Source organism: Engystomops pustulosus, chromosome 1 (assembly GCF_040894005.1).
Source record: "Engystomops pustulosus chromosome 1, aEngPut4.maternal, whole genome shotgun sequence".
Taxonomy (NCBI): Eukaryota; Metazoa; Chordata; class Amphibia; order Anura; family Leptodactylidae; genus Engystomops; species Engystomops pustulosus.
The window spans coordinates 47,166,417-47,188,603 of NC_092411.1; the positions used below are offsets into that span (position 1 = coordinate 47,166,417).

The 22,187-nt window shown below is 44.0% G+C and overlaps 1 protein-coding gene across 7 annotated transcripts in view; it reads right to left on the minus strand.

The window, feature by feature from the left end:
* Positions 1 to 22,187, minus strand: part of MCTP1 (multiple C2 and transmembrane domain containing 1) — a 486,374-nt gene that overhangs the window by 82,745 nt on the left and 381,442 nt on the right. The window lies entirely within an intron of this gene.

The following is a 22,187-nucleotide window of genomic DNA, read 5'->3' on the forward strand; positions in this document are numbered from 1 at the left end:
TGTATTGGATTATAGGATTTCCTTTAGGTTGCATTCACACAGTGCGTATCACAATCATGGGAAATATGTACCGTATATACTCGTGTATAAGCCGAGTTTTTCAGCACAAAAAATGTGCTGAAAAACGTCCCCTTGGCTTATACACGAGTCAAAAAATAATTAAAAATGGACAAAAAAAGGGGGGGTGTGGCCTGATGCCGGACTGAGAGGACGTGCGCCGCGGAGCTCCCGGGATCCGACACCCTATCTCCCTTCCCAGGCAGCCATCCCTCACCTGTGCCCGCTCTCTCCTGCTCCGCTGTGCCCCACACACCTGCCGCTGTCCACCGGCACCGATCTCGAGGTGGCTGCGGACTCCGCGCCGCTCCCCGACACTCTCCTGCAGCCGGCCACGTGACCAGCGCGGCGGCCCGATCCTGACAGCCCGGTGCCGCGTGAGGTACACAGGCTGTACCGCTCACCGGGGAAATCCTCCCCTCTCCCGCATCCTGAGTCTCCGCTCCCACAACCGGAGGCACCGTGACAGCGCGCCAACCGGCCCTGCATTCTGCCGGAGGCGCCATCTTGTGGGACTCCCCTGCGCTGCCTGAGGCCTAGGCGCGCAGGGTTAACCCTGACACTGCCGGACTGAGCCAGGACCAGGTAGGGAAGTAATTCCCCTGTTGCTGCCCACCTCTGCCCTGGGGACCCCGAGTTGTACAGTCCAGCAGGCACTGAGTCCTCCATACTCCCAGTGATCCCCTGTTCCTGGGTTCTGCTTTATATTAACCCTCGCAGTGCCGCTGCAATACTCCACGTGGGTTTGTACTGTATCTCTGCTAATTACTGGACGCTAGGCTCCTTGATTGTTTATCACTGTCCCCCCCTGCCCAGACGCCATGGGTAACCGGAGGAGGACGGCTAAAATGCTCAAAGCAGTGTCCGGGGTGTCTGCGCCTCCATCGGATGATGAATCCGTCCATGAAGATCCTCCATTCCAGTCCCTGGAACCCCTGGATGCGCAGGATTGCTCTACATCCCAAGCCGTTCTTGCGCAGATACAGTCGAATGCTGCTAAAAAGTTGGGGAGATTCTCCCGCACACAACTCTGCTCTCCTCAGGGGTCCCCAAACTCCTCTCCCTCCCTCTTTGAAGGCTCCCAGAGCCCGCCACAGCTTGTAAGCTATGAAGAGGGTGCTGATCCGTCTGACGCGGCCACGGAGTTGGATCTGAAATTTGCAGAGGTGCTGGCGGCCATTAACGGATGCCAATCCAAACTGGTCACCAAGGTGGATGAGCTGCGACAGGACTTTGTTCTTTTAAGACACGATGTCCACAAAGCTAAAGAGCGAATTACTCAAACTGAACGCAGAATATCTGAGGTGGAGGATGTCCAGAGGCCTATGCCGACACAGATCAGAGAGCTCCAGCGCCAAATGTCTGCATCCATCGACAGAGCTGATGACCTCGAAAACCGCCTGCGACGGAACAACGTCAGAGTGGTTGGCCTCCCCGAAAAAGTGGAAGGGTCTGACCCTGTATCCTTTTTTGAAAATTGGCTCAAAAATATGCTGCCTGCAGATACCTTCTCCCCGTTCTTCACAGTGGAAAGGGCCCATCGAGTGCCATCCCGCCCTGGCCCCCCAGGGGGCAATCCAAGACCCTTCCTGGCCCGGCTGCTGCACTTTAGGGACAGGGACTCTATCCTCAGGGCGGTCCGTACCAAGGGAGAAATTCTCTATGCTAACAGCAGAGTGTCCTTCTACCCTGATTTCTCTGCATCGGTCAGGAAACAACGAGCACAATTCACCGAGGTCCGTGCCCGTCTCCGTGACAAGGGGTATAAATACTCCATGATGTACCCTTCCAAGCTCCGAATTGTGGACGGCCAGAAGACTCGATTCTTCACCTGCCCAACCGAAGCACTTCACTGGGCTGATGCAGCCCCTCGGGCTCCTGCTGGAAGGCCTGCACCTCCTGAGTGACTGGACTCATATCCTTTTATCTGATATGCAATGACAGTGCTGGACTTAGTCTTGATTAGATATTTAGGGGTCCCAGATCACTATTACAGGTTTCTACTATTTGTTTACATACTACGTGCCTCACAAAATGTACCCTGTGACTGATTGCGTTCTATTTTTGGTCATATCGACCAGTGCGCCACACATGGCACTTTCCCCTCTCCCTCCTCCTCCCTCTCCCTCCTCCCCCCATTTCCTGTTACCACTACCTCCCTACGTCTCCCTCCTTTCTCCCCCCCCCTCCCCTATCTCCTCTTTGGTTCTCGCAAAATATGGCTGCCTAATAATCTCCTGATCATTTATACATTAAGGGTTGAAGGTCCCGGGACAAATGGTGTAGGTTTGTCTTGAGTTAGGGACCACTGTTCTACTATTTGACTGTTAGTGGGTATAGGTCTACACTACTGCTGTTAGGGTGTTAGACAGGGGGTTTGTATTCTTGGGATTGTTAGTACAGTTCTGGTTATATTTGTTATGCTCACTGTTGTCTGTCTATGTCTCTGTGGTATGAAAGGATGAATGCTTGGTTGCTCACATCTCCTTCTCGACACCCCTTTCCCATCCGCTAATATGTCTTCACTTAAGGTAATGAGTTGGAATGTGAGGGGACTTAACTCCAAATTCAAGAGGGCCCTGATGTTAGATGTCATTAAGCGTCAGGCCCCCCATATTGTTTGTATCCAAGAGACACACCTTACGGGTCAAAAGGTCCTCTCTCTGAAGCGGGCCTGGGTGGCTAGAGGTTATCATTCCTCCTACTCTGTTTATGCTAGGGGAGTATCCATACTCATATCCAAAGCGCTTCCCATAGAGGTCATACAGGTAGCACCGGATCACTTTGGCCGTTATGTGATCGTACATTGCGCCTTGTGGGGCTTTACCTTTACTATATCGTCTATTTATGTCCCTCCTCCCTTTGATCCAGCTGTATTGCACCTAATATCCAGTAAACTTGCTGCTATGCCTCCAAGTCCGATACTCTACATTGGTGACTTCAATGCCGTCCCTAATCCCTCCTTGGATCGTACAAGTGGTCTGGACACAGGCTCGGTCCGTCTGAATGAGTGGCTCACTTCTCTAGACCTCGCCGATGTTTGGCGTAGTAAACACCCTCAAGAGAGAGAATATTCATTTTATTCCTCTGTGCACAAGAGCTTCTCTCGGATTGATCTGGCCTTTGTTTCCCCAGATATGTTGCCGCACGTTGATCAGGTATCCTATTGCCCGCGCAGTGCATCAGAACACTCCGCCCTGCTCATCAGTCTCCTTATAGGCCCCCCCAGCGACTCCCGCGTATGGCGCCTACACCCGGCCTGGCTCCTATCCCCAGCGGTCCAGAGTACTGTTAGGGCAGCGCACAGCGAGTTCTGGGAGGTACACTCAACCCATCCTGATCCTCTTCTAGTCTGGGACTCGTACAAGTCCTCGGTGCGGGGAGCATTCATGTCGGGGGTAGCTGGCCATAGGAAGTCCTTAAATGCGCAGGAGGAGAGGCTGACCGCTGCACTGGTGACCGCAGAAAAGGATTATCTAGAGAAACCTACTCCGGGGAATAAAAAGACTTGGGCTCAGGCGCAGAGGAACCATCTAGCTGTAGTGAAGGAGCGCACCAGCAAGCGCCTGCAAGCCAGGGAAGCGTCCATCTTTGAATTCGGAGATAAAAATGGGAAGCTGCTTGCGTATCTCTCGCGGGCTAAACGTCCTTGTGCTTCCGTTCCCTCTATTGTTGATGGTAACGGAGCCTTGATTACAGAACCCCGGGCCATTAACATGGTATTTTATGAATTCTATTCCTCTCTTTACAGCTCCAGATTGTCCGCCTCTTCCGTCGAGATTTCCAGATTCCTTGACAGTCTTCCACTATGGAGGCTCACACCGGCACAGTCATCGGAGCTTGATGCCCCGCTCTCGGCGGAGGAGGTGGAACTGGCCATCCAATCGTTGCCCCCCGGTAAGACACCCGGACTTGATGGGCTGGGAGGTGAATGGTATAGGGATAACTGTGAGACTCTGGTCCCCCTTCTCCTTAGCCTGTACTCCGATGCGTTTGACAGCGGTTCCCTCCCCGACTCCATGCGAGAGGCCCTTATTGTAGTTCTTCCCAAGCCTGGCAAGGACCCTCTGCTTCCCGACTCATACCGTCCAATTTCCCTCCTAAACTCAGATGTTAAGATACTAGCAAAAATTCTGGCGACAAGGCTTAACAAAGTAATATTATCCTTGGTTCACCCGGACCAGACAGGCTTTATACCTGGGAGGGGAACTGACATAAATATACAAAGACTACACCTGAACATAGCAGAGGCAGAGCGGTCTCCAGACCCTGGGTTTATATTATCCTTAGACAATTGTAAGGCGTTTGACTCTGTGGAGTGGACATATTTATGGACCCTCTTGCCTAGAATGGGTTTTGGCCCTCGATTTACAGCATTAGTTAAACTACTGTATAACGATCCCAAGGCTATTGTACGGACTAATCTTAATATCTCACCTACTCTCCCTATGGCCAGGGGCACTAGGCAGGGTTGCCCACTATCTCCCCTCCTCTTCGCACTCGCCATTGAACCCCTTGCTGTGGCGATCCGCCACTCTGAAGGCATTAAGGGCATTGCTAGAGGTACTATTATGGAGAAGGTATCTCTCTATGCTGATGATACACTTGTATACCTTGGGGATGTGGGCCCCTCTCTGGAATCCCTTCTGTCCCTGATAGAACGCTATGGGGGGTTCTCAGGCCTTCGGGTTAACTGGGACAAATCAGCCCTCTTTCCCTTATCTGATGTAGGGGTACACTCCCTCCCCGTCCCAGTCCAGGTGGTGTCCACCTTTAAATATCTGGGAGTCCAGGTGTCACGCAAGGTCCAGGCATTTACGGAGTTAAACATTACACCCCTGATAACTGCAACTGAATCGCGTCTAAAAGCCTGGTCCACTCTCCCCTTGTCTCTGTACGGGTGTATTAACATATTTAAAATGATTTTTCTTCCAAAATTCTTATACCTTTTCCATGCCTGTCCTATACTGCTCCCTAAGAGCCTGTTTAAACGCATAGACGGCATTCTCAGGTCCTTCTACTGGCAGAGTAGTGCCCCACGATTCAGTTTAGCGCTGCTTCAGGCTCCCAAGGCTAGGGGTGGACTGGCTGCCCCGGATCTGTATCTTTATTACCTGGCTTCCCAGCTAGTATATGCCCAGTGGTGGATAGATATAGACATGGGTAATGCAGCTACTGCACTGGCTGGTGCCCTGGTGGGTTCCTACGAGGCCCTTACAAACCTGCTGTACAGATACAAGTCCCCATCTGATACCCCACTTCCCCTACGTACGGTAGCGGTGTGCTGGCGTAGGGCACAATCCCTGGTAGACACAGGCAGCTCTCCCCCTCTCTCGCCTAGGACTCCATTGTGGCTCAATCCGTGGCTTTCTCACTTCCTCTCCCTCCCGGGCTGGACAATGTGGGGGGCGGCGGGGGTGAAATTTGTAGGCCAGCTATTATCTCCGGAAGCAGAATTACTAAGCTTCAACGAGATAAGGGAAAGACATACTGTACCCAATACGGCTAGTTTCCATTACACGCAACTGCGACACACATTCAAAGCCCAATTCGGCTCCTTCAGCCTGACAGTGAAATTCTCCAAACTAGAGACTCTGATGAGTACCCCGGACCTCCCTAAGCCACTCACTCAGTACTATGCTCTCCTACAAGAGCAAAAGTCCAGACCGTTTGATAGAGCCTGTGAACGCTGGAGACAGGATATCCCTGACCTGTCAGATGATGACTGGAGGGAGGTCGAACTGTCCTACTTCACATCTGTAGTGAGCGCAAGGGACTTCCTGATCCAATCTAAATTCCTCCATCGGGTATATTTCACCCCTGCTAGATTATTCCACATGGGAGCAATGCCTAATGACCTTTGCTTTCGCTGTCAGGCTGAAGTCGGATCCTTCCTGCATTGTGTCTGGTCCTGCCCTAGGGTTCATGTCTTCTGGTCCGAAGTGCTGGAGTTCCTAAATTTACACTTTGACTTCCCACGCTTACTGTCTCCCTCTGTGTGTCTCCTCGGCATCATAAACGAAGTTGTCAATGGCCACTATGACAAAATTTTCTTTAGGTTTGTATTATACTACGCCCGAAAAGTGGTGGTGATGACCTGGAAGGACCAGGAGCCCCCTCCATTAAAAAGATGGATACTACTTATTAACAGCGTCATTCCCCACTACCGGTCCCTGTATGCCAACAGGAAGTGTCCCCAGAAGTTTCATCGCATCTGGTCCAGATGGTGCGCGACTCCCCATACTGCCTTATAATTACGCGTGATATATACTCCTCTCCTTGATGAAGGAGACTGAGCGTGCTGGTATGTGTGTGTGTGTGTGTGACTGATTGTCTATGTGTCAATAGTTATTTGTGTTGTATCAAGATGTCTGGCTGCAGTATCCTGCTGTCATTTACTGTGCAATATCCCTCAGTTAGTTTTGAAACGCAGTAAGAACCTGACTGTTACCATGGCTGTTGCTTAATAATCCTGTAATGGGGGGAAAGAAATATGTGACAGACAATCTTGTTCTTCGATTTTGTTTATTTTAATTGTATAAAATTTCAAAATTGCAAAAATAAATACTTTTAAAAAAAAAATGGACAAAAAAAAGAAACTTATTTACTCACCCTCCGGTGGCCCCGATGCGCAGCGCTGCTTCCCCGATGTCATCGCGGCTCCTCTTCTTGCTTCTGCGCCGTCTTCTGTCTTCTTTAACATTGCGTTGGGCGCCGCAACTGTTCTCTCCCGTGCGACGCCAAGTATGACGTCAGCAGCGGCGCGATGTTAAAGAAGACAGAAGACGGCGCAGAAGCAAGAAGAGGAGCCGGGAAGCCAGAAGAGGAGCCGCGATGACATCGGGGGAGCAGCGCTGCGCATCGGGGCCACCGGAGGGTGAGTAAATAAGTTTTTTTTTTTAATTCTGGGCTGACTGTACTACTGGGGGGATGCTGTATACTACTGGGGGCATGCTGTATACTACTGGGGGGCAGGCTGGGGTGGCTGTATACTACTGGGGGCATGCTGTATACTACTGGGGGGCAGGCTGGGGTGGCTGTATACTGCTGGGGGTAGGCTGGGGTGGCTGTATACTACTGGGGGCAGGCTGGGGTGGATGTATACTACTGGGGGCTGCCTGGGGTGGCTGTGTACTACTGGGGGCTGCCTGGGGCGGCTGTATACTACTGGGGGCTGGCTGGGGTGGCTGTATACTACTGGAGGCAGGCTGGGGTGGCTGTATACTACTGGGGGAAGGCTGTATACTACTGGGGGAAGGCTGTATACTACTGGGGGCAGGCTGTATACTACTGGGGGCAAGCTGTATATTATAGGGGGCTGGCTGGCTATATACTTGGCTGGGTCTGTGACCAATGCATTTCCCACCCTCGGCTTATACTCGAGTCAATAGGTTTTCCCAGTTTTTGGTGGTAAAATTAGGGGTCTCGGCTTATACTCGGGTCGGCTTATACTCGAGTATATACGGTACATTCAGTTTTTTTTTCATTTCAAAGGTAAAACACATTTATTTAACAGGGGAAACTTATTTATTCAACATTTCACCTCTTAACAACGTTTCCTATGAAGTTTTGATACAGTTTTAAATGCATCATATAAATGAACCCTTATAAATAAATGAAAGCTAAAAAACAGTAAATATTAATTATGCCAAGTTAAGTTTTCAGTTGCTTAATAATAAACCGTTCCTATTTCTTTTGTAATATTTCCCATGAAATGGTTCTTATTTCACCCTTGAGACAATGCTACAGTTACTTCACTGGTAAAATTATTGATAGTGGAGTGGAAGCAGTGTGTGAAGAATTACAATGACTTTGCCATGAATTCCAGAAGAGTTCAACCTATTTATATTACTGTTTAACACTGAATCATTATTTAATACCAAGGACCTTCATCTCACTGGTGTAACAATGTCAGATGAACCGGCGGATGATGCAAATGTCAAGTCTCATACAGCATGCCTGAAGGTCCTTTGTTGGAAATCAGAAGTGATTAGGAAATATTCTCATGCTGCGGTTAACAGTAAACATACATAAGAAGAAATGAAGAAATTGCTTTTAGCAGAGCTGCCTGGAATAATAATGATAGCAGTGATCACAGCGTATGAAAGAAAGTCATCAACTATTTCACTGCAGAACAAATCCTGCAGGGCCTCCTCACACTGCAAGGCGGAATAAGGAGATACAAATCCCCAAGGAAATTCAGTGATTGAGCAGTGATTACACAGAGACCATAGAAAAGTGAACAAAAGGTGTTTAATAACATTCAATAATTGTGATTAGTCACAAGTGACCACTAGTCCGTTAATAACAAGCTGTATACATTTAATCCTTAGGTCTAAGAGTCATGTACTTCAAGTATGTTACTGGTGTTCTGGTTGGCATCTTTCACAAGGGCTCATGCAGGCGACCATGGTCGTTCCATAAATCACTGGACGCATATCACTGACCGAATACGAGTGATGATCTCGGATCTGTGATGTGATCATGATTTTGATTCACACAAAAAAAACATGTGGGCACATTTACTTGCCCGGTCCTGTCGCGTTCCCCAATCCAGACTGTCTGACGAGGATGAAGTCCGGCGCGATTCACCAAGATCGTGTGTCCGATATCCTACATGTGTTGCTTCCCATCTGAGGTCCACCGGAGTTCACCTTCTTCTTCCTGGTGTATGTGATGGCCCCATACACCACATGAAAGTCGGCGCGATTGCACCAAAATCCAATCGCGTGCACCAAAACCCCCTGTTAAATGTGGCGCTAGTTGGAAATAGTCCGGAGACTGTGCCCCATTGTCTTCTGTTTTAGCCCTAATCTTGATGTGCTTATAGTCCTAGAGACACTTATAGAAAGGAGATAGGGCACAAACAGAAGTATATGAGTTAATTCCATGTGAATACATGGCTTAATACTAGAATAAAAGACCAGAGGATACATAAGTATATCATTCTCCCTTGCTGTTACATATCTGCCCTGGTTGTACAGCTCCCCAAATGGTAGTACTAAAAACATCAGCTCATCCAGCAAAAAACAACACCTTACAGCAGTTCGTACACCGAAAAAAGTTATGGGTGTCAGAAAATGGCTAAACAAAGAATTATTTTTGTACAAAAGATTTATTTTTTTTTAAATGTATTGAAACATAATATAAATTTACTATGTTCTTGTTTGTACCAGCCCAAAAAATGAGGGGTGCCATTTGGATTAGACAGTGAAAGCCGAAAATACAAAGAACAAATGAAATTGCAGTGGATGTGCTTTTTTGGTCAATTTCACCGCATCTGGATTTTTTTCCAGCTTCCCAGTACACAGAATTGAATATTAAATACCGTAGTGACACAAGCAAGAGGAATATGTCATGTAGAATACAAGTCCTCATACATCGGGGCAGATTTACTTACCAGGTCCATTCACTAAGGTAGTTCCAACGACGTCCACCAGGTGGCGCTACTGCACTGAAGTTCCCCGGAATGCACTGATCTTCACCAAGACGGACCAAGTGAAGGTAATTGCGGCGGTTTTTCCGAATCCGTCGGGTTTTCGTTCGCCCCCCATTTCCGTCGCGTGCATGCCAGCGCCGATGTGCCACAATCCGATCGCGTATGCCAAAATCTAAGGGCAATTCATGGAAAATTGGCGCAAATCAGAAATATTCGGGTAACACGTCGGGAAAACGCGAATCGGGCCCTTAGTAAATGACCCCCATCTTGTTACACAGAAAAATAAAAAATCATTTTTGAAGGTGGGGAGAGAAAAATGGAAACAAAAAAACAAGGGCCATGTCATTAAGGGGCTAACTGCCCATATTTCAGTTTTTTTTATATATAGTTCTAAGTACTATGCAACCACAGATAGTGTGGAGTGTATCCTCTAAAAATGAGTCATCTAGGCCTGTGGGGCTAAGAGTTTAATATGGTAAAACCTGTTGAGAGAGTCCATTTAATGGGGCACATTTACTGCGCACACCGCATTTAATGCGCACACCCATTTCCATCGGGTTTCCCGACTATTTTCGATTTGCGCCGCATTTAAGTGGGGTTTTTGTCGCACGCGACACAAATCGGGGGCTGTGGCAACCTGACTGATTCGGACTAAGTGCGGGATTTACAATTAAAATTGTGTCGCAAAAGCGACAGATGCAGGAAAATGGATGCACGATCTTGAAGAATCGGGCCGGACTTCATCCTCGTCGGAGAACGCACCTCGGGGATCGCGACAGGACCGGGTAAATAAATCTGCCCCAGTGTGTATGGTCCACACCATTGCACATGAAAGCCTTTTTCCTCCACCTAATCACCTTATTTTTGTGTGGACAATTCATATATTCATACAATTCCACACTTAGAAATATTTTCTTAATAGATGTGACTATTTTACTGTGCAACAGAGATTTTCCATTTGGATGATGTTCATTGAACTTTGTCTTTTATATAACCTAAATTCATGATTATAAATCCCCTTAAAGTTAAGGATACTTTAAAAATGTTTTGCTTATAATATGTAAATAATTGAATATTAATATTCACAGTATGAAGAAGCATAATAAATACAAGCAGCATGGAATATGGAGAAGCTGTGTGAGAGAAGCTCTCTCCCTGACAGAGTATATCTAGGAAACAGCTTGACACACAGAATAATAAGGGTAATATCTTGACACCTGAAACGCCCTTTTCATCAGGGAAAAGAAAGAAGTTGAGCGAAACATCATAAACAATACTGTAAATATGGAACAATTTCTGCTCAGAACAGTTACCCTTACAGTTACTTCATTTCTGTTTTATTTATGAGTTTCTACTGTCCAATATTTTTTCAACTATCTATCTATCTATCTATCTAGAAAAATTAAAACAATTCAGCTGCACCAGTTAAGAAAAAATCTGGTGCTCAACGTTCAGGTTTATTAAATCCTTTCAAATATAAAAATCTAAATATGGTGGCACTCCAAGTTCTTGTGAAAAAGGAATTATTTTATTCCAAAAGAGCTACGTTTCAGCTCCCATATCTGGAGCCTTTCTCAAGCCAGTTGAGAAAGGCTCCAGATATGGGAGCTGAAACGTAGCACTTTTGGAATAAAAGAGTGCCACCATTTTTTGATATTTATCTATATATCTATATATCTTCTATCTATCTTACACTATGTACATCTTCTTCATTTTGCTCTATAACATGCTGCCTGAAGATAGGACATTATATGCAATCTGCTCAGCTCCTCCTGCTTTATAACATGCTGCCTACAGATAGGACACTATGTACAATCCACTTAGCTCATTCTGCTCTATAACATGCTGCCTGTAGATAGGTCACTATGTACAATTTGCTTAGCTCATCCTGCTCTATAACATGCTGCCTGCAGGTAAGACACTATGCACAATCTGCTCAGCCCTTCCTGCTCTATAACATGCTGTCTGCAGATAGGACACTATGGGGGTCATTTACTAAGGGCCCGAATCTCTATTTGTCGTTGCGTTTCCCAAAAATCACCATTTTGCGCTGAATTGCCCCGGGTTTTTGGCGCACGTGATCAGATTGTGGCGCATGGGCACCGGCATGCGCGCGACGGAAATCAGGGGCGTGGCCGACGGAAAAACCGACGGATTCAGAAACCCGATAGGACACTATGTACAATCCGCTCGGCTCCTCCTGCTCTATAACATGCTGCCTGCAGATAGGACACCATGTACAATCTGCTCAGCTCCTCCTGCTCTATAACATGCTACCTGCAGATAGGACACTATGTACAATCTGCTCAGCTCCTTCTGCTCTATAACATGCTTCCTGCAGATAGGTCACTATGTACAATCTGCTTAGCTTCTCCTGCTCTATAGCATGCTGCCTGCAGATAGAATACTATGTACAATCTGCTCAGCTCCTCCTGCTCTATATCATGCTGCCTGCAGATAGGACACTATGTAAAATCTGCTCAGCTCCTCCTGCTCTATAACATGCTGCCTGCAGATAGGACACCATGTACAATCTGCTCAGCTCCTCCTGCTCTATAACATGCTACCTGCAGATAGGACACTATGTACAATCTGCTCAGCTCCTTCTGCTCTATAACATGCTTCCTGCAGATAGGACACCATGTACAATCTGCTTAGCTTTTCCTGCTCTATAGCATGCTGCCTGCAGATAGGACACTATGTACTAGGGAAATGTAGAACAATAGGAAATAATTTTCTGCATTCGCAAGAGAATAACTTTTTTTGTATACTTTCCAAAGAAATGGATGTTGTTTGCAGTACTGGAAACACTGTGATCCCATGAGACATTTAACATCAATTCACAGGATTGGAGATTAAAGGCAGGATGACGGGAGACTCATAAGTGGAACTCCCACCAAGACCTCATGCACACGACCATGTACACAAGGTCTGGCTACTAATCCTGGGTACTGTGCTATAGCATGTATAACCGCATATGGTAGGCTATAGTATGTTCAGAGGCATAGCCTTGTTTTCACTCGTGTTTTCACTCATGCGGCACCGTACTATGAAAAGATACATGCACGTGTGTGTGAATGTAGCTTAAGACAATGATAGACATGACATTGTTCATATTAAAAAGATTTCAACCAAGACCCCCAAAATCTCACAGCATATTCTTTGAGACATTGGCTGTGTACTGAAGGGTAATAAGACTCTGGGACTAATTAATGGCATTGCCTTCCAATCTATTTTTTTCTGAACCTGAGTTAATGAGTGTTATAGATGAATATATATCTTCAGTGGGATCAAGAGGTTTTATAATGATGATGAGACAAGATCTTTAGCTGGGACAAAAGACGGCGAGAAGAATCTTCTCATAGTCTTTCGGCTGCTTTATTCGAGCAAGAACAATGAAGTTCTACATTTTGCTCGGCGTCAAGGCTTATCAATTGAAATCTGCAGTTGAGAGTTTTGATAATGCATGCATTAAATGATCATTCAGAATGACTTGTGAGAGTATCCCTTGTGTAACACACTTCAAAAAAATAATTTAAGTTGGAATACTGAACATCCTCCTCTTACTGCAAACCACAGCATCTATAAAAGAGACTATCATCCGAAATGATTAACACCTTACAGCTCAAGAAACAAAGCCTGCCCTTTTATACAGGCAGCTGTGGATCATTAGCTCTAGTGATGGGACCTATGTGATGTGAATTTTTCTTTCTAATTAAGAGATGAGATTCTCTCTGTAACTATCTCTTCACTGGAAACGGAGAGGTGGAATTTCCATTTTGCACAGAATAGCTTTTTGCTCTTCCACTATAAGTTAAGCAGGTTGCGTTTTTTTTTAATCTCCATCCTTCTGCTTCTACTGAACATCTCACTTTTAAATTTTGGAATTTCATTTCATTCTTAACCTGTAATGCATTTCTGTTCAGAAGGTTATAGGCTTTATGTAGCCTCCATAGAGCCTCCCCTTAATACAGGTTCAGCGGATTAAATATCTCATGTAATGGAAGAGGTATTGGATAAAATTTCTAGTTATAGGCCCGTTTTAATAAATTATGCATGCTACACAAAGTGCCAAGTGGTTATCGTTACCTGTCCAAAGTAGAAAAAATTAGCCAATTTTTTTTGTACTTTCTATCCTCGACTAGATTGTCTGATCTACCACATACCTAATACATTGACAAATGGCTATGATCGAAAAAGGTCTTTAGTTGTTACTCATAAATATACACTCTGCTCCCCATCTTGACAGAACAAAACAGAAATGTAAATATTTTACTTATTGATTAAACAAGAAAAATTGAAATATCACATTGTCAGAATTATTAAGACCCTTTTCTTAGTATTGAGTAGAAGCATCTTTTGAGTTATTATAGGCATAAGTTTTCTTGGGTTTCTCACACCTGGATTTGGGAATCCTCAGCCTCTTCCTTGTAGATCCTCTCCAGTTTCCTCAGGTTGGATGGTGAACGTTGGTGGAAGCCATTTTTAAGTATCTCCAGAGATGTCCAATTGTGCGCCAGTCAGGAATGGTCACAGAGTTGTTCCAAAGCCACTGCGTTGGTATTTTACCTCTGTGCTTAGGGTCATTGTCTTGTTGGAAGCTAAACTGTTGGCCCAGTCTGAAGTCCAGAGCAGGTTTTGATCTGGGATATCTGTGTCGCATTAATCTTTCCTTCAATTGCAACCAGTTGTTCTGTTCCGGCAGCTGAAAACACCCCCATAGCATGATGCTGCCACCACCATGTGTCCCTGTTGGGATTGTATTTGGCAGGTGATGAGCAATGTCTGGTTTTCTACACACATACCGCTTAGAATTAACACCAAAAAGCTCAATCTTTGTCTCATTAGACCAGAGAATCTTATTTCTCATAGTCCTTCATGTCAGTGGTATAACCATGAGAGGCACGGCCCCATGGTCACTTGCAGTAATAGTAAAAAAAAGTTGCTATATTATTAGTGTTGTTTTGAAATGTATGCCCATTTCTTGTATTTTCTGACTTTGTCATTCCTGATATTGTGTATATAATATACATTTCAATGTAAACATTTTATGTATTCTTGTCAATTTGAAGAATGTAATGTCATACCTCAATACTTGCTGGCCAGACCTCTTGGATTTTGGGTAATCATACGATCAATGATGCCACAGTAATCCGTGAGTTGTGTCTGTTAATCCCCTTCTACACTTGCAAGTGTGATGCAATGAACTCGCATCAAACTCGCAACGCGTGCTGCTCGGATCGCACACCGGGAGTGAACTCAGCATGTCAGTTCAGTCCTGGTGTGCAGCGTTCGGGCCTTACGATCCAAGCAGCATGCGTTGCGAGTGTGATGCGAGTTCATCGCATCACACTCGCAAGTGTGGAATTGGCCTTATTCTTGCATCTTGGCTCCATGGCTCATGGATCAATGATAAGTAAGTCAATTTATATCTACTTAAAGGACTTTGGACAGGGCGTGATGCACACCATCCCCATACAGCTTGCAGCATATCTCCTCTTTATGGAGGACTATTTGCCGCAAATATCCTACTAATCACTACTAATGTCAGCCTAAACCATGGCTCCTACTGGTGCAACAATGGTTACTTGGACTTATATGGACTTACTGGGTAACACCATACATGAACACTCTTATCACAAAATGCGTAACTTCAAGCTGCCGGTTTCCAATGCTAAACCTGTAATTGTTTTGCATTGGTGACCATTTCCACCATTCCCATTAGTGATGCTGTTATCTGAGAGAAAAATTGGACAGGAGCTGTGTCACAAATTTTTCCCGTTCCAAATAACTGTGCCCTTGATGCTGGCCCCCATCTTGCTACAGTTGGTGCTGCCTGAGGTAAGAGGCTCAATTCGCCTCATGGCTGGTGCACACCTGGCTGGAATGTCCGGCCTGAATGCTGACAACCGGAATGGAACTGATGTAGTGCTGTGAAGTAATTACAATTTATATGTCATAAAAATTTACATCACATAAAAAACATGCCATACGCAGTATAATGCCCTTGTGTGGCAAGTAGCTATGCAGCTATACCACAGTAGTGCACACAATCCTTCCTCTATACCTGCCATGGACTGGGTGCAGATTTGCACCTGAAAAGTTAAAAAAATAGAGAAAAGAAATGATTCATAAAGTGAAAGTCGCACTGAACATCTGAAAAATAAAGATACACAAGGCACACTGCAAGAAATGCAGAACAAGGTGTACTTGAGAAACAACAGCAAAATTCACAAAAAAACTAAAGTCGCAAAAATTTAAGAAAAAAACAGTAAAAATAAAGACACATGTCCCCCATTGTGTCATCTCCAGACCATTGCTGCCCATGGCCATGAGGCTGCTTAAAGCATATCATTAAATGATGTCAGTGAAGATGGCAGCTCCCATTATCATGGACGGAAGAAAAAAAATCTACAATAAAAAGTGACATGTTCCTCTATTTAAACAAGGAGAAAATCCTCTTTATAATGGGGCTGCACCGCAAGTAAACTGTATTACACTGCACCCAAACAGCAGGGTGACCTTTAACTTCATAGTGATGCCAAGTCTGCCAGCTGTTTGTTCTGGCTAGTAGAGCAATGCATTTAATTGTGCTCATTCAAATGAATGGATGATCTTTTAATACATAGCCATGCCAAATATCCCAGCAATGGACAGCTTTTTTCTCTAAAAATGGGGATATCCCTTTGGAACACGCTAATTGGGACAACGTCAACTCTGCTACATCTACGGCTAAAAATATTCATAACTCTGTCATGGGTATAGTGTAATGTAATGCACTGGAATGAAGTATCTTTATTTATACAATCTATAGAATAAATTGCCAATTAGCATAGTTATCAACGCGTATGGAAAATGAACTTTAAATAAGGACGGCTTGATCGGAATACTGCATAATCGCGGCGCGCAGACAGCGGCGAACATTGATTTACTTATCAGGCAAATATTAGCCACTAAAAGTACATTAATTTACTGCATTAAACGGTGATAAATGAACATAGCTCTCTGTGGCCAGGAGCTAATATCACCATCTGAATAAACATGGCCAGTGTTTTCCCTGTGAAACCAAAAATTCAATTTAATTGCTTTTGTCTCAATGTAGCATTTTATGATACAAAAAGCCCTGGCTCATTTCTCAAGGGTTTCTGTACTATTATTCATTATGCATCAGCTTAGAAACATAAAGATTTCATTTCACATTCCCGAAAGGCATTACTGAATTGACCATTTAAAAAAAATCTCCAATTTTTTTTTCCCCTTATTTTTTTAAACATGGACGATATCTTCCGCATCCACATTTGTCTCATCTGGCAAAATGCCATTCTCTGCTTTTTGGAGGGAGAAAGAAGACTTTGTACGATTTCTAGCCTTTATATTAAACAACAAAGCCGCGCTCGATGGTTAAGAAAGTACAAGTGATAATAATGCTTACACAGCTAAAACACAGAAACTTGACATCTTGCCTACGAGAGTGACCTTTCATCTTGAAAACCCAGACAGAAAAGGCTTCTCAGCAATGCTCAACTCCTTATCCTTATAACTTGAGGTGTACAATGTTTGCTTCTCATGATTGCATTAGCTGTGACCTTCTATTACCAAGTCAAGATCCCCAGTTATTTTGATGTAAGATGCTTTAGATTATCCTCAATTGTCTGGCTCCGACTTAATGTCCACAATAAGAGCACCTGGATACAAAGCCGTGCATCATCTTTACTTCCGTCCTCTACATCAGGTTTTAATTTAAATCCAAAGGCAAACATTACAAGTGATAGGAACGGAAGAATGGAATACGAGGAGTGCATTTAGTAATCTTCCATTTTTTTTTTTTTGGTATTTTATTTTTTTTAATTAGAAATATGTACAGTTATTGAATTGCTACCAACATAATGAAGCATAGTAAACCAGGGACATTTAGGCTTCATTCACATGGCCGTTGGGGAATGTATATACGGCCGGCGTATATACGTAGTATATATGTCCCCCATAGACGGCAATAGGAGCACGGCGCCGCACAGAGCAATGCAATGCCGCACACGTACCCCATACCCTTCTGTACCCGAGGAAAAGACGGCTAGACGAAGCGCAGGAGTGCGCGAAACGGCCCGTCGCCGAAGCTTTTCTTGTGCTGCACCTCCCTGTCCTATGCAGTAACTGAATAAAGAAGATTTCTGGGTGAGTGCCGCTCTCTTTTGTCTTCATTTGATTGCATCCATCTGGTTGAACAAGCTGTGCACCACCCGTATACTTCGGTTTAATCAAGCCCGATAGCACTGTGCCTGTGCCCCAAAGCCATCAATTACTTTTGGTCTGGCAGTGCCGACATCCTGCTGGGAGACTTGCCGGTCCCCGGCGTTTTTCCTGTTCTATAGGATATGTGCCATGTTTCTCTATGGAGAGGGCAGGGGTGAGCAGTGCTCACCCCCTCCTCCTCTCCCGGGCACCGTCGTGTGCCCGCTTTGCTACGGTACGGCTGGCACACATTTGTATGAATATAGCCTTACTCATATATTCAGGCACCGTGACTGTGGAAATCTTCTAATTTTTGCTTCCTTCCAAAAATCAACTTATAACATGATGCTTTATGTCATCTCACACAATGGGAGTCTCAGACATGTGTACATGCCCCCGGGACGCAACACACCGGAATTAATAAGAATTTCCAACCTCTCAGTAATTCTGGCGCAGCACTCATGCACCGGAATGAAAATCTACCCCAAGTGCATAATGCCCCAGATTTCAGCGACATCCCGCACCAACTCAGAGTGACAGGTTGTGAATATAACGGATTATTTTTTGCACTGAATGAGTTTTTTGTAGGGATTAAGTCCGTCTTGTCAGAACAACTTTTAGACATTGTTTCTGAGCATATTTATTAATGTCTATCGGAATAGAAAAACAAGATGTACTTTTTTATGTTTGTATAAAAAATAAGGTATTGCCTAAAGTAAAACTACATTTTGGAAATATGCCTAGGGGATATCCTACAGTCTGTCTTGCTGAGTAGGGATATCTAAAAGATACTTTTAAATTTTAAAAGGAGCAAGTGAAGGGATGATCTGTGTTTGGAAAGGGGCTGAGTGATTTATTGAATTTAGTCTCTACTTTTCTTGTATTTGTGTCCTAATTTTATCAGTCAAACAGATGGCTGGTCTGTTTCAGCACAATTAGGGAATGGCTGAACCCTTTACAGTACAGGACAACTTATTAACCACTTAACACCACAGCGATTGTGCATTTTCGCGTTTCTATTTTTTACTCCCAGCATTCCATCAGCCATACCGTTTTTATTTCTCCATTGACAAACCCTTATCCTTGTTCTGTACAATGTATCAGGCAACTTGGAAAAAGTTAAACAAATGCCTTGTAACTGGCAAAAAGCGCATTTTCTAAAGGACTGTGACCCACATTTATTAAAGCCCCTACACCCATTTTTTGTCTGAATTTGCAGGAATCTTTCAGTGCAAACTGCTTGCACATGTATTTAGAAAGTCTCAGCACATTTGTGTCACAGCTGCACTATACCCAACACAACACAAAATTTGGACCATGCGCCACATTTATCACGCAGTGTCCGACAGAATTGTGTTGCACGCAGCCGAAAAAAGTTGGTGCAGAGGGCGCCAGATTCAGGAAAAAACGTGCCACACATTTCATGAATCTGTTGCACACTGGACACTCCACAGGAAAACTGAACATAGTGCAGCTTGCACTATTTTTGATAAATGTGGGCCTTTGTTTTGATTCATTTTTCATGATTAAGTCACTATGACATTTCCCTTTGGGTCAGTACTATCATGCAGATACTAGGTGTATAGTACAGGCAGTCCCCGGGTTACATATAAGATAGGTTCTGTAGGTTTGTTCTTAAGTTGAATTTGTATGCAAGTCGGAACTGTATACTTTATAATTGCAGCTCCAGTCAAATTTTTTTTGGCTTCTGTGACAATTGTATTTTAAAAATGTTGGCTTGTCACAAGAACCAGAACCTTTGATAACTGTTTTACCTGTTTATTGTAGCATAGGACTAAGGGCACATTCACATGGCCGTCTGCGGGGACGTACATGCGGCCGCAAATTTGCGGCCGCATGTACGTCCCCATAGATGGCAATAGCGGCGCGGCCCAGATACGGTGCCACACATGTGTGGCACCGATACGGGCCGCACACCGCAAAAAGATAGAGCTTGCTCTATCTTTCGCCGTGTGTGTGGCCGTGCGCCGCTATTCTCTATGGAGGGAGGAGGGGTCACCTCCTCCTCCTCTCCAGCACACAGCGCTATGCCCGCACGGCGGGCATACCACGTGTGAATGGACCCTAAAGTACAGTAAATTACCAACATCCAGAGGTCTGTTTGTAACTAGGGGTCGTCTGTAAGTCAGGTGTTCTTAAGTAGGGGACTGCCTGTATATAGTTTTTGTTATGGTAAAATATCTGGACTAGATGGTAAAGTTGTCAAAAATAGGTTGGTAAATAAACTGCTTTCCCAGCAATATCTGAGAAAAACAGAAACATTTTCTGTGTAAAAATGTAGTGCATGCTGTGTTTTTTTCTAAATGACAAAATTGGAGGGAGATCGTACACAAAATAGTTATACCCTATAGTTAAAGGAAGTAATGCTGATTTTCTTAGTTCAAGAGCCTATAGAAGTAGTAGAGTAAACTACTAGAGTAGTGCAGTTTTTTTACTTTTCTAAGTTCAATATGCAGGCGAAAACTTTATTTATGGGCGGTGTTACAGCCAACATCGGAAATTTCATTAGATGTAGAACCTCATTCGTGGTTTATGTACTTTTTTCCCCCCGTGTCATGAAATTGTATATTGGTAAGATGGTTAGGAATCTTTTCACTAGATTTAGGGACTATCTTAATTCCATCACTTCAGGGAAAGGTTATCTGAGACTTATCGACCATATCAGAATTTGTCTTTCAGGTGACCCTTCTCAACTACGTTTTTCTGGCATTGAACGGGTAGATAGAAAACCTAGAGGTGGAGACCGCCAGAAGGATCTCCTATGACATGAGGCCAGATAGATTGTGAAATGTGATGCATTGGGTGCTTTGGGTTTGAATAACTGTAATGACTTTTTTGTAGTTCTAGTGTATTTTTCTATTCATAGTTTCTAAACATGTGTGATTACTGTACTGTAATTACAGTAATTACTGTTTGTGCAAATTTTGTAGCATAAGAGTTCTTATGTCATGTTAATGACTACAATGCATTGTGTATGTGTAACTATGGCAAGCTTTTGAGAATAGCGCTTACATGCGCATGACCCAGGAAAGTGACGTAAGAGGCTAAAGAAAGCGCTCTGCAGTGCGAAATGGCTATTACCTGCATGCACCAATACAGTTTTGTAGTTTTACTCCGATGAAACTTTACTCTACTACTTCTATTGGCTGATAAATGAGATTTTCTATCATTCTCTTATATGTTTTCTTTAAAGGGAACCGGTCAGCAAAACTGAAGACGCTTTCAAGTAGAAGCCATAAAAGCTTTACACTCACAGGACTTTAAAATATGTATTTGTAGTTTATCCATGTGCAATGGGGCATATTCTCACACAAATGTGCTCTCTGTGCGCTGATCCGCAGCCCCTGTCCTTGCTAAGAGTAAAAGAAGAAGGATATTTTTGTTGGTTCAATGCTGTATAAATCAGAGGGAAGAACTGTGGTGCGGTTCAGTTCATTGACCCAAGGGCACCAAATTATGACGGTGCACCACCAGAGTATCTACAATCCTGGAATAGAAATTCATTTTCACAGTTCTGCTGCTCCTAACAACACAAACAAAGAAAGAGCCAACAACTAGCACTGTCTACAGCTTTGTATGGTCAAAACTTCTGACAGTCTTCTTTCAAACTCAGATGAGAGATCTGAAGAAAACGACACATCCACCTGATTACTTTAGCAGGAAACCTCTTCGATATATCCAGTATTACATTACTGAAGTTAAATGGTAGAATTCCAAAATACAATTAGTTAATAAATTATCATTGTAATGTTCCCTAAAATATTGTTTTTCGTTTCTACCCTCCACTTTTCTCCCTTTCGATTAGCAAAACTTTTCACTTTTTTCTTTTATAGGTCAGTGCATAAAGCAAAAATAATTACTCCAAAGATGTTCACATTTTTATGTAGAATTTCACAGGTTCTCACTTGGCAAGAAACAATGTGCTCACTTTGCCTCAAGAAATATGAAACCTTTTCAGATTCATATGATCATCTTCCTTATTACACTTACCTTCAAGGATCTAACAGACAGCCAAAGTCATTGTATTTCGTCAGGCTGTAAAAAGGGACACTTAAAATTCTCAGCTACAATGACTTCATGAAAATATTTCCAGTTTTCTCCGATATCAACATGGTATTCAGCAATATAATAACCAAGAATAAGACCTATGACTATTGTAAGGTAGTGGGGTCAGTCAAAACATTTATTAGGACTATTATCTAGAATAACATATTTTATTCATCGTGTCAATTTAAATACAACTAGTCATTTCACTTTTCATGCATGTACATGAGGAGTGACGATTGCTGGATGTTAAATAACTTGTACCCTGTTTTTTAATTGGTTCTTCCCTCTATAGGATCCATCTCTAAATCTTTAGGGTTAAAACTAAAGTCAGAGGTGAATCTAGATTTTTTTTTTGAGGAAAACTATAGAAAGGGCCAACCCCTCCTTGGGGAGC